Below are 13544 nucleotides of genomic sequence, written 5' to 3' on the forward strand. Positions count from 1 at the left end.
GTTAGTACTGCCTTGAGAGGTGAAGCTGCAATACACAAAGTTTTCAGGCATCCAAATTAAATTCTCAGTTAAAATATGAGTTAAAATCCTCTGCTAGGGGTCAAATGAAAATTTTTCACTCAGCCTAAGAGACTTCTCAAGAATATCATGCATAAAGCACACTTTGAAGTCTATTTCTATACTCATGTAATTTACACCTGCATCAACTCACTTGATCTTTCTTGCAAGTATAGACAGCATAAAAAGATGTTTGTGTACATTTGTGTACATTTATACACACATTTTCCTACAAGATACACACTAAATCTGTTTACTGTCAAGAAACCAAGACATCCATATCACCTGTATAATACATATGCATATGACAATTTATATATTTAGGCATGTACACAAAAAAGCAGCCTGGAGAAAAATGAGGAGGAGGGAAGGGCAGAATAAAGAGGCATTGAATCTTTGTATCATTTTTGAGAAAGTGATAGGAAATGTTGGGACCACTTAGCTTCTTCCCAAAAATGGATTCAGAATGTTCCATAGGTGCTCTCTAAAGCATATGTTTGCAAAGCACAGAGCACCTTTATGGGATGGTTCACTACCTGCTCCAGCTTAGTTTTTGTCTCATTGACTGAAGTTGTAAAGCAATGCAATTGAAAAATCATTAACACCATAACAGCCACAAGACTGATGGACTTACAGCCAGCTCTTGTCATTTTGTGGAACTGTAAATTGTGAACTACTTGCTACATTTCAGTTTTATTTTCTCTACACTTCACAGTACATAACACAGCTGATTTGCCCTCAGTTATCAGTGTCATCTTGGCCCCTTCTTCCAAAACATAACAGGAATATGATTCCTGCCCCACCTGAACCTGTTTAAAGCAATGTTGCTCCTCACAACTTGCTCTAAATTGCTTGCACATTTATCTCTATTTATCCTGCCTTTGCTCTAAATAAAAGAAAATGCATAGGATTACATCTTTCTAATAATACAAGCACTGAAAATTATATAAACCTGAAGAGACGCAATTGACTACTGCAGCATTTTCCACCTTGTCCATCTCCCCACTTTGTTCTTAGCAGAAGCTCCATGAAGTTATAACCTGCAGCAAACACCCTCCAGGGAAGGCTACATAACAGCTAAACAACAGATGGCACAAGCTAGAAATTAGAAATAAAAGCTACATTTGGTTCCATGTGTCACAGAACCTGCTCTTCTTGCCAGTGACTTACTGTACTCCATAACTGCTGCATATCCACAGCACCCACCACCATCTTACCATTGACCTTCTTCAGCTGTTTTTAGGTGCACAGTCTCCTGTTTAACTACTGGTCACTAGGAATATTTAAAGGAATTCAGGCACACTTCCACCCCCAATCACTTGAATATAAGAAACCTAGGTTATCAATCACAGGCTACAAAGCTGGCAGTGCTGATCTTGGTCAGCACTGCACCCTGAAGGCTATTGCAGGCACAGCATAGTTCAGCAGCAAAATAATCTCACCTCTTTTACATTATCTGAAAATATTTCTTTACCTCAACAAGGGAGACAATCCTTAGGTAAAATCCACACCTCATCTCAATTCCTATTTTCAGTGTTTGTCTAACAGTTCTTTTGGTGGCTCTTCCCCAGCACAATGCTTAAGTTCCACAAATACAAGAATAATATTTCAAACAACACCCACTTCTCTTCATACCACATTGCTCCATTTTCAGTAGGGCAAATGAAGTTCTGATGTGTTTGAAACAAGACCACTGCCTGCAGAAACTGTACTAAGGTACTACTGGTGGCTAAGAGAATCTAAAACTCCCTCAGAATCATGTCACTGCCCAAACACATCTAATACTTGGATTCCACTCAAGTCTTCCCTAACATGTTACTGACATGTTTCAAGCACTACAGGATCAGCTGCTACTTAAATGTGAATATTCCAGTGTACTACTAATTGCTTAAATTGTCACTGAATTTTAATCACAATTGAATCGGAGTGTTTTCAAGCCTCAATTTCCTCACTCATATTTCCACAGAGAAATTTGATTTATGCTAGAATCCACTGCATCTTTTCCAAAGGCAGACAGAATACAGGTTCCAACCAATTTGGAGCTGCAGTATAGAAAAACACTGAAAATACTTTAAGCAACCGCAGATTGCCTTCAAGACTTGTGTGCAAATATTCCTGGATCATTCAAGGAAGTATATTCATTCAAGACCTCTGGAAAAAGATACCAATTAAAATGTCTGCCATCTCTCTTTGGAGTCACCAGGTTTATGTTCTAGTGGCTGCTTCCTTGACTTCAGCACAAGGAAGAGTTGGCATTATTAATTTACAAGCTGCAGGTAAACTTTGAAGATGTTACTTGCCATTGGCAAGACTGGCTGTTCAAACTGCCCTCTTCATATCTGCTTCTTTCTTCAACACCTTTCCCCACACAGGAAAAAAACTACTTAAGTACTCTTCAGAGAAGAGATACTAAATCACAAACACTTCAGGGAAAGAAACTTGAACAACTTAAGCTGTTCTTTGCAAGTTCTATAAATGCTATTTCATACAACTCAGTATATTCATCACTTCACCTTTTCCATAGGCCACAGGAAAACACTGCATTCATCCCTCCACCCCTAAAGCCCAGCAGAGGAGTTCTGGTATCTCTGCCATCACCTTTAGGAGCAATGGACTCTGAAACATTGTTTTTAAGGAAACCGACAATTATACACACAGCATACGCTGTTTGCCTCTGCAAGTTATAGTCAAGATTTCCACTCTTTTCTCTAATGATAGACTCAAAGTGTGTATTAAGTTTATATAAGATGAGTATATAACTCAAAAATGCCAGCTGCAGCCCCAAAAAGCCACTGAAAGTTTATTTTGTCTCACAAAAGAAAGTAAGCACCTTTCAGAGGCGTCACTGTCCTGGATACAGATCCCTTCAGACAGATTTAGCACACACAGTTGCATTAAGAGGACAAGATGGAGCAATTCTGTCAGTGCAGCAGATTAAAAAAGCCTGCCACCAAGAGGCTTTATTTCAAAGGCAATTCTCCTATGATTCACAAAAGGTCTGTCTGCCACATAGCCAAGCAGAGGTTCCCAGAAGGTGCTGGCAAAGCAATCTCCACTTTCTCCCAACAATACAGCCGCATGTTAATATCTATTAAAAAAATATTCACAGCCCTGATCCCTTTGCTATCAGTTCTGTAGCATGCACTGCCCTGATTAAATAAATAAAAGCTCATCAACCACCAGAAGTTTTATGATTTATGTGAAGCTCTCCTACTCTTAGCAAAAAAACCCAAGAACTCAGCACTTAAAACCAAGATAAAGTGTTGGAATAGCATATTGCATCTCTTTCTTAATGACAGTCCCACTGTTCCCGAAAGTTTAGTGAAGTTCTCCTTCAAAGCAACAAGTTGTTGGCCAACTAATCAATAGTTTGCTCTCGTACAAGACAGGACTAACACTGAACCAGGTACTTTAAATTCACCAGGAACCAGCGGATTGCAGTTGGCTTCTCTTACAGACATCTCTAAACAATCTTGGCTCCCAATTCCTGGCTCTCATGACAGGTGCAATCTCATGCACCCTGGGATCCACACATGAACAAATGGACTAAACAGCACTGCTCAAATCCTGCTGCACTTGCTTAACTCTAACAAGATTTTCCAAGAGAGCTTTACTTTATGTCGGTTCTGCTCTCCTTCAATCCTGCAGTTCTTCAGCAAGTTTCTCCTCAAGACTTAGCATAGACTACTCAAAAATCAGAAAACTGGAACTCAGAAGTATTTCAACAATTAAGCTTTCTTCTGGAGTAGTACCAACTATACAAATATACAATACAGACTATTTCCCTGATTTTAAGTTAAAAAAACCAAACAACAGAAACACTAATAAAAGGACCTTAATACATTGACAAAGCATTTACCAGGTCAATTAATAAAATGGTCAAGGTTTCTCTCAAAGGAAAAAAAACAAACAAGTCTAAGTGGGAGATAATAGGCACAGTACCTTGTGTCACATTTTATGTGTTGAAGAATAAATAATGGGGATGTTTGGACAAGTATTTCTCAAAACAAAGCCTGTAGTGGCCTGTGAGGATAAAGAGTCACATTTATCAAATGCCAACTAGTCAGTAACTCATTGTGACTTTAAAAAACTGAACTCAAGGACACTTGGCAAAAGCAAGATTTGAGAACTGTAGCTATACAGTCCAATTTCTACATGTGAAATCTATTTTGATGGCCAGTAAGACACATTCCTTAGTGTACACATTTGTAATACTCAGGTTTGTTATGCTGGGTGATTTAAAGTGACTCTGCAGAAAAACTGCTTTGTGAAGACAGTAGACAACCAAAACTTAGAGGCCACAAACAGTAGAAGGGGAAAAACTGAACAAGCACCGGCTGATAATAACAGTTCACTTCATGCACTTGTGTATGTGGACCCAGCCAAACCAACAGAAGCTAAACAAAAAATTTGAAATTAAAATTGAGCAAAACTTCAAAAAATATTACTTTACTTGAAACACCAATTTCATATGCACGATGCTGACAATTTAGAAGAACCAAAATAATTGAATATTGAAGCAGGAGGATGAGAGTCCGTATCATCGACACAAGACCATTTTTTCCTCTTAAAAAGAAATCTCTCCCATTAAAACAATTGTTTTCCTTAAGACTGCTAAATTGTGCTAAATATTAACTTTCCTAAAACTGCACAATGACAAAACCTAATAAAAGAAGCTTGAGACAAGAAAAAACAGTGATATATATGGACACAGTTCAACGGATCTTTATAGAGACTCTTCTGTTTCAGATTTTAGTTCACACTGACTATCCATACACATCTATTTGAAATCCCAGCTTAAGTCTTTCATACAATTTCTTCTACTTCTCAGTATTTAATTAGTGAGGAACTAAGATCTTAATAAAGCCATTCATTTCATTGTATCAGAAAGTCCTTTGCCTGCTATACATTTTCTATGCAGCTCTAGACATGCATACATATGCCCAGTGTATGTATCTGTATATTTATATTTACACTAGGAGTACTTAAACATCCATCTACAGTTATGTATTTATGTACACAACTAAAACCCCACAACTATGTTAGACCTGAATCAATGTATTTTAATGGCAGTCAATCTGTCTTCAGTCCATGCTGGGGTTTACTGCTATTTAAGAGAAACAGGCTGTAAAGCAGTTGACCTTTTCCTCCAGGAGCAAGATAAAATGTCCCAGATGCCCCAATTTCTTGAATGCATTATTTGTATCTTTTGTAATAACAAGTATCCATGTCCATAAGTAAAGATAACCCAAATCAAGGCCCATCCGTGGGGTTCAAACTAACCCACCTTACATAGACACCTGACAGACTGGCAACAAAATGTTGTCATCATCAACCACTATTAAAAGCAGGTTCCTCTATAAGGCTGCCAGAGAGGCTTAGTCAGTGCTGCAGTGCTGTTACGTGCACATTTCACATCTGGTTTGCTCTAGGAAGCAACAAAAAATAGCACTGTAGGTTCACCAACATAAATAGGAAAAGACCAAGTACTTTCTATGAAGAAGTATTCCCACATGATACCAGGAGCCCCCTGAAGTCTTAGATACAATCAAGTTCTATGAAATACACTGCTGATATACCTTGCAGATCAGATAAAACAGAATTTTACACCAATCTCAGTTTTCCATCTTAATAGATTCTCCTTGTTGTGACAGGTAATTATGCAGAGCAGGACAGCCTTCTGAATTCCTGTCTTGTGAAGCAAAGATCACTTTAATTAACATAACTAGTACAACAAAACATTTTCTAAACTTCCACTCAAGAGAAAAGATTCCCTCACAAAGACAGTAGCTTGAGGGCATTGAGAAGATTTCTTGGACTTGGGGGACAGGGACATAGCAACATTGCTTGTTTGTTTTCAATTTTGTGGAGTGCCTCATCTGGGTCACCAGCTATTGAGAACTGACAGAAGTGTCACCTATATTATCTGAACAGTTCTTATCTTGCCTTTTTTGGCTTCTCTTGAGACAGGCAGCAGTACTTGTTACTGCTAAAGGAAAAAGCACTGCCTGGTATCTCTAAAAACACAGATTCTCAGAAAGAAAATAACAGTTTAATACTTCAAACAATAACACTTTCTTCCTTCAATAATGCTTATATATTTTCACCATTTCAAAGTTTCTAAATAAAGCTTAGAAATTAAACACATTAATGCTACATTCAAATATTTCTCTCTTCTAACCCAAGCCAGAAAACAAAACAAACAAAAAAACCCAAACCAAAACAACCCAAACCCCTCCACCCCCCCAAAAAAAACCACAGGAAGGGAAATCCTTATTTTTACTACACGAAGTCTCAGTTTTCCATATGAGAAGCCACATTCTCAACAAAAAGATGACAGAAGAGTCAACATTACTGAAGAGGGTTAAAGTGAGCAGTCAAATTACCTTCTCTCCTCTGAGAATATGCACCACACCACCAGCATGTATCTAGTTCTCACATTAAGAGTAGGAGAGCCAGGACTAAAACACATCAGCTAGGCCTAACTAGGTCCATGGCAGTTCTTCATGATAACATATCTCTCATATCTATCACATCACAGAGAACACATCCTCTTGTTTTTAAGTCCCTTGGACTAAGCAAGAAATTGGCAGTCTCCCAAGCTTCCTATGGGCCATTCCCAGGGATGGGACCACCAGACAACCTTCCCTGGGTCAGGCTATGAACAAAGGCCCATGCAGCAGAGCATGCAGATATTCTGATGAGAGACACTGCCACTAAACCTCTTTCCCCATGGATAAAGGGGATGATGAGCAGTGCAGCAGGTGCAGAAAGCTCTGCTAAGTTTCCACCACTGCCATACATTTTCTCTTCACTAAATAACAATTTACTTGCAGGAAAAAAGACTTACCTAATAGAACCTATTCATTTTATTGCAGCAAAGAGGGAAATGGGAAAAAATAGCCTGAAACTATACTAGTTTCAAGCTATTATCAACTATCAGGCACACACTGACAGTAGGAAAGATGAGGTGGCAAGAGGATTTTCAGTAACCAAAGAGCTCTTTCATCATCTGACCAGCTTAATATAGTGCATTAAAATAAGTGTTAAAATACAGAGAAATCACATATATCTAGTAATTTTACAAGGAGTACCCAGTTGAAGATTTAATGCGTCCTTGCCATGTACAAAAAAAGCCTTGTGAAATGAGCAGTGCTAACATTTTCTAACAAATGGGATGACATTACAGAACAGGATCCTTTTTGTTACTCATGAAAAGAACATGCTCTTGGTGCAATTGATTTCACACATAAAAGGCAACAGTTTCAAAGACCAACACTGCTATTTTTGGCCAGTTAGTAGAAACCCATTTCTAAAGCTGATAGCAGCTCTGACAATTAATTACAACCTAAAGATCAAGCATGTCAAATCCTTGTGAAATCCCCAGACATGAATCAGAATGACTCCTGAGGGCCTCCATAGAGTTCAGAGCAAGTATTCCCTCTTTTTGCAGATCATCTTTCAGTGTCTCTGAGCTGCACAGATTATCAGCATGAATATTTTATGGAACAAGATCAAGGTAAATAGAGCCAGGAGGTGTACAATTTCCTGAGTTTATGTACAACAGACTTGCCACTGGTAAATAACTGCTCAGTTAGGCACTTATATATACTACAGCCAGGTGAGTAGTGGGGAAAGACTCATAAACAAGTCTAAAATATATTGCAGGGCAAACTGCAATTCTACCAATCCACACCTGCAAAATTCATTTTCCACAACTGTGCTAAGCATTCCATAAAATTTCCTAATGAATTTGTGCAGCAGCAGTACAGGTCTACAAATACATTAAGAATATAAAAAAATAGATATAGAAATATTATGCCATAATGTTTATGCTGATCTAAGTCAGGGTAAGAGCTGAAGGACATTTCCTTGTGAGCTCACAGGCCCAAGAACATAACCCAGCCATGATTATCCCCAAGGATGAGGGGACAGTCTCCACTCTTTCAAGCAGGCTGAGCTAATCAACACATCTGAACATCTACTGCAGAATTTGCATAAGAAATTGATTGCAACCGTTTGTTGTTATGGATTCATTTTGCCAAAAAAACAACTGTAATAGGTTGGCACAGTAATGTCTTGAAGTTTTCCACAATACCATAAAGTACTGATTCCTCTCAAAAAACACAGTGGATTCTGATGTACCATTTAGCCTTCCTGGAAAGAGACCATGCCAACAACACGAGGTAATGTTGAACTTGCTATCTCCAGGTTTCCTAAGACTGGAAAGAAGGTTTGAAATGTATTTAGACTCTGATTAAATTCAGAAGTCAATGCAGTAAAAAAGATATTACAAGAGCTTTTAAGTAGACAAACTGCAATAGCATTTACTTATTTTCTTCTATTCCTCCTCCATGGAGTCAGGCACTTCTAAAAAAATACCTTGGGAAACTTCTCACTTCTACAAAGGTGTATTGACTTTTTGACACTATGATAATTAAAGTCAACACGGAAAATACAAGCCAAAGTAGAAAAACTAGATTTTGAAAGGCGATATCAACCAACTCAAATACAACTTTTAAAAACAAAATCATCAAGAAATGAGTCACTCATCCCCAAAACAAATGCAACAGGAGAGGCAACTTTAGTTTTGTATTCTCCTCTGCCTTCTCTGTTTATTTTACATGCAAAGCCTACTTTAATAGTTACTGCTAAGACACTGGCATTTTCCAGCCAGCCAGATGAACAAAAGCCCAGCTAACAGGCATTCAGTAGCAAGGTATATTCTCTTTTCTCTGCTTTACCAAACAGCCCACCTTCTGAAAGGACACCAAGTTGACAGCCACAAACCAGGCCACAGTTAAATGCTGCATTTTGAGTCACCTGTGTGATTGTTTAGCACTGGTGTGAGGAGCTACCACACTCATGGCAAATTAATAGCCATGTTTCTACTCATTAGGAGAAAGGGAAAAAGGCATAAAAGAACTTCCTTATCTCTGACAGCTTTCAGAAGTAGTATGGAAAGGAAGGAGACAACAAGCCAGACACCACTGTTTTTAAGTAAGCACACTTCTGCCTAAGTGCCAAATTCCATCCTGACAACAGAGACCTTTTCAAGCCACTGTGACACATTAAAGTGTGAGTTCACTCCTAGAACTACATTATTATATTATTCTGGTATAGTATGCTATATATTAAGGTTTCTTAATGGTTTACACTAAAGAGTTTAGATGATGCTTTTGGAGAAAGACCAAAGTACACTATACCTTAAAACATGAAGGGAACAGCCATAACTGCTGAGCCTCACAAGGCTCCAAAATACCTGCCAGATAGGAGGAAAAAAATCCACATCCAACACATGCACATACAAACAGCCCCTCCCCTTGCCCCAAACAAACCAGCACTCAGGCAGCTCTGGCTTGCTCCACCATGAGACATTGTACACACAAGATTGATCATTAAGATATTAGTACATACACGGAAGAGACTGGTAGCTATGAAAGCTGTTCCCAGCAACAAAGAACAGCATTCTTGCCAACAGCAATGCCTTGCCAACTCAGGACCCTGCAGTCCCATGTAAAATCTGCAGTGGTTAGCTTTTATTTTCCTCTGCCCATCCTAGAGCCACTCACTATCTAATCAGAGCTCTGATACAAGCAACTGTACCAAAAAGAGGAGCCAATTCCAGAACAACCTTCCATTGGCAACTTTATATAATACAAAGCAGCCCTGAAAGAGGAAATACCTTCCAAGCCTGGCAGTTTTGTTTCCTCAGGTGTCATTGCCACAGCTAAGCTAATGTTTCTAGCAGAAGTTATGGAGTGGTAAGTTTTGGGAACTGCTCCTAGTGTTCGTCAGCTTTGTATGGAAACTCACAGCCTATTACAAAATATTCTAGCAGATTAGGCACTGAAGATAAATAACTTCACATCCTTGATAGAGCACAGTGTATATTAAAGTGTATAACACTCCTACTTAAGGAGAAGAAAATAGATTTAAGGACGAACTAGTTCCAAGCAACAAAGGTAACAAAAAAATGCATACAACAGACTTATCACTTGTTACACATGAAAAATAGAACAGGCAGTTTAAAGTATTTTAAAATTGCTTCGTTTAAGATTGCCAGCTGAAACTGTTGCCATTATGCCATTTAAGCAAACACATCGCACCTGGTGAGCACTGTGCTTGGGAGATAGCAATTACAGATGCATTACAGGATACCCAGCTAAATAGTTTACATCCAAGTACCACACCATGCTCTGTTTCAACATTCTAAACATTCTTCATTCTGTTAAAAAATACTCAATGCAAAATATAAATATTCCAGACAAAAAAAGTTAAAAAAATCCAACCAAACCAAACAAAAACCAACCACTTAGTTCTCTGAACACACACAAGTTTATCAAGTTAGGACTTGCTCTCTCTTCCTACTGTTGCATGTTTTTCTATGTTGAAATCAATATCAGAAGCCAGGACAAAGGATGAAATTAAAAATAAAACAGATGATACTGGAAGCCAATTTTTGCTTATGCAATTTCAGGGCACAGAACTGGCAAGCAGCAGGGAATGCTTTGGCCCAGGACTTTAAAAAGTTAAGTGCACTTTACTGTTAAGTAAAAGGCAGGTCAGAAAAATTAACACCAACAGGAGTGAAAATTCTGTTGCATTTTGGAATGCTTTCTTAGACTTAAAACCACTGTAATTGCTGCCTTTCCTCAATCTGATGCAGGATTGACATCTTCGCAGTGCGCCCTTCAACACAGTTGTATTTTCAGATGATCAACTTCTATATAATCATATTTTTCATATATAGGCTTCCTTGTTGCAGGCTAAGTTTAAAAAAAAGAAATCAACTTTTAAGACTGTTGAAAGCTAAGACAGCCTACTTGGAATCAATGCTTTTCTGCAAACTATCAGAAGAAGAAATATGTTCTATATGTCTATAAAAAAGTTTTTGAATCTTGGTTTTATCCTGAACACGGTAGTTGGTATTTATTCCAAAGACAGCATAAAGAACATCTAAGCATGAACAGTTTAAAACCCTTCATAAAGTAAAAGCCAATGTCTTAATTGAAGGAAACCTAAATGGCTAAAGTACTTGTAAATACAAAAACTTGGAGCCACCTTTGTTGCTTGCTATTCTTTATCAAAACAGCATTTATCCTCATTCTAAAGAGCCACAAAGGGCCTGATGCTCCAGAAGCAGCTATTGATCCATGTAGCAGATCAAGGGTACTGTAATCAAATTTCAGCATCCCACAGTACATTTCAGTTTATCATGTCATTCCTAATTGATAGTCCTTCATCTCCGAGATAGACCTTCTCCTCTTGTTTCTTGTCTAAACACACCATCATAATGTGAAAAGCCTATGCAAGTTCAAGGAGAGGTTGGACTGTTTCCTAGAAGCACAGTCCACTGAGATGTACTGTATTGGCACAAACTATCTCACAAGTCTCTGAGCTACAGCTATCACACTCTCACAGTACTTGGGAACTGTCACACTTTCCCTTAAGTATCTGGTGGGATTCACTGCCAAAGAGAGAACACAGCTTGAGAGAGAGGCTGAATCTGAGCCAGTAGGACACTCATTTTTTAGTGTTATATTGAAGACTGCTAATCAGCTCGTCTCCACTAATACCTGTCTGCAGTATAAATACAAGTTGCAGGATTTGTTTCTTGAGAGAGAAGCTCATGCACTGTCAGGTGCAACAAAACTAACACCTCCAACCCACTGCAGTTTACAACTGCCAGTTTAGCAGCAGCTAAAAGACAATCTACAGTAGCTCATCCAAGACACAGCACACAAACACAGAATTCCAAGGATTTGCAAGATGTTGCATTTCATTTCTCCAACATATGTAGTATTTTTAAGGAGAAGGACACCTAAAGGAAGGCAATACTCACCATCTCATCCACCCCATGTGGTTGGGGAGCACATCTGGACTCCTCCAAAGCCACAATCCACCACCCATCCTCCTTTAAACAATGGTGGATTTTAATCCAACAAACAGTAAAATATCCTCTGTGAGATAACTAATTTGTTTAATCTTTATGAACAATAGGTTGTAGCTATTACCTTTATTTTGCACATCAGCAAATTCTTACAGGAGTAAGCAAAGTTTTTAAAAGTTATTAAAATTATTAAAAAACTTTACATTATTTTAATCAATTATTTAATATTTACATGCTTTTAAATACAAATTATTTATCAAATGTATATTCTTAATTTATTTAAGCACATTTCTTAAGTAAGTCCTTCTACAAATGTGGGGTTCAGATGACTTGAGGCATTTCTAGGTGTAGGGGGGACTTTAATTTGAAAGGAGGAATTTTCCAATAAGACAGTTTAGTTCTATATAAACTAAGTCTCAAGAAGAGTCCTTTTTATGGTATTAGAGTAAGAAATCCCTTTATGTCAGCTTAAAAGCTCTTAACCATATGCAGAAAAAAAACTTGGTCATAAATATGAGCCGGTTTAAGTAAACATAAACAGAAACTATCATTACAAATGAAAGATGAGGCCTGGAGCTTTTTTCACCAGTTACTGTTTTACTTCCCACCCTCTCACAAATCACATCAAAAATTCTTCACCCAAACACCTGCCCAACAGTAACCCACAGAAAAAAAGAGCCATTAAGAAAGCAAGCACAATTGTATCATTTATACCTGCTTTATAACAGAAACAAAGGCAACATCAAAGGCCTTCTCCCACTTTGGATATTTATGCACAATGCAGAAGTCTAGCACATGTTCGTTTGCTAATGGTTTAGACCTCACGCAGGAAAAGCCCTCACAAATATTCCCCAACCAACGGTATAAGTCAACATATAAAAACTCAACATTTATTGAGTATCATGACCATAAACCTGCCCAACAAAGAGAGAGTAAGACCAACTTCATACTTGTATAGCAATCTAAACTGAAAAGCACTAAAATATACCACATGGACTCACTACTACAACAACCAAGACAAAAAATAATCTTTGCTATGAATCTTCAGTAGCCAGCTCACACTTTTTTTGCCCTGTTTTATGAACCACTTCTTCCTACAGAATCATTTCCAGGCCCTTACTTCAAGCCTATTATCTTTGATAGGTCAGCTACAATATTTTGTTCCATAAAATAACAAAAGTCATACCAAATTTTACTCGCCCACAGACTCTGAATGCTCCACTCTAACAGGTTCTCCTACCACCAAGCACGAAGATAGCATAGTGAAAGAGCTCTAGAACTTTCTGGTCTTATGAAGGCACTTGGTTCAACTGCAGCTGTTTCCTCTTTCTGATAGAAACACCTTGATTCATTACAGCTGTGCCTCATTTGTTTTATCACCAGGTTTTCCTGAGGACTAACAATAACTATTCAAATTTTAGCCCTGTAGGAGCTAAAAATAAATTATATAAAAACATACAGCAAATAAGACTATACATTTTAGTCCTCTAGGAGCTAAAATTAAATGGAGAACAAGTGGAAAGACAAGGCAAACATGGTCTGGCCAAGAGATAAAAAGAACTCAAGGCCCACCAGGAGTTTGAAAAAGCTTCCT

The 13544-nt window shown here is 38.0% G+C and overlaps 1 long non-coding RNA gene across 1 annotated transcript in view; it reads right to left on the reverse strand.

The window, feature by feature from the left end:
* LOC138113523 (uncharacterized) overlaps positions 1–13207 on the reverse strand; it is a 104557-nt gene extending 91350 nt beyond the window's left edge. Inside the window, exon 1 of the long non-coding RNA XR_011152204.1 lies at positions 13137–13207. This is a non-coding gene — a long non-coding RNA (uncharacterized lncRNA). The remainder of the gene's footprint in view (positions 1–13136) is intronic.
* Positions 13208–13544: the final 337 nt, after the last annotated feature.

The sequence above is a fragment of the Aphelocoma coerulescens genome, chromosome 7 (assembly GCF_041296385.1).
Source record: "Aphelocoma coerulescens isolate FSJ_1873_10779 chromosome 7, UR_Acoe_1.0, whole genome shotgun sequence".
Lineage (NCBI taxonomy): Eukaryota > Metazoa > Chordata > Aves > Passeriformes > Corvidae > Aphelocoma > Aphelocoma coerulescens.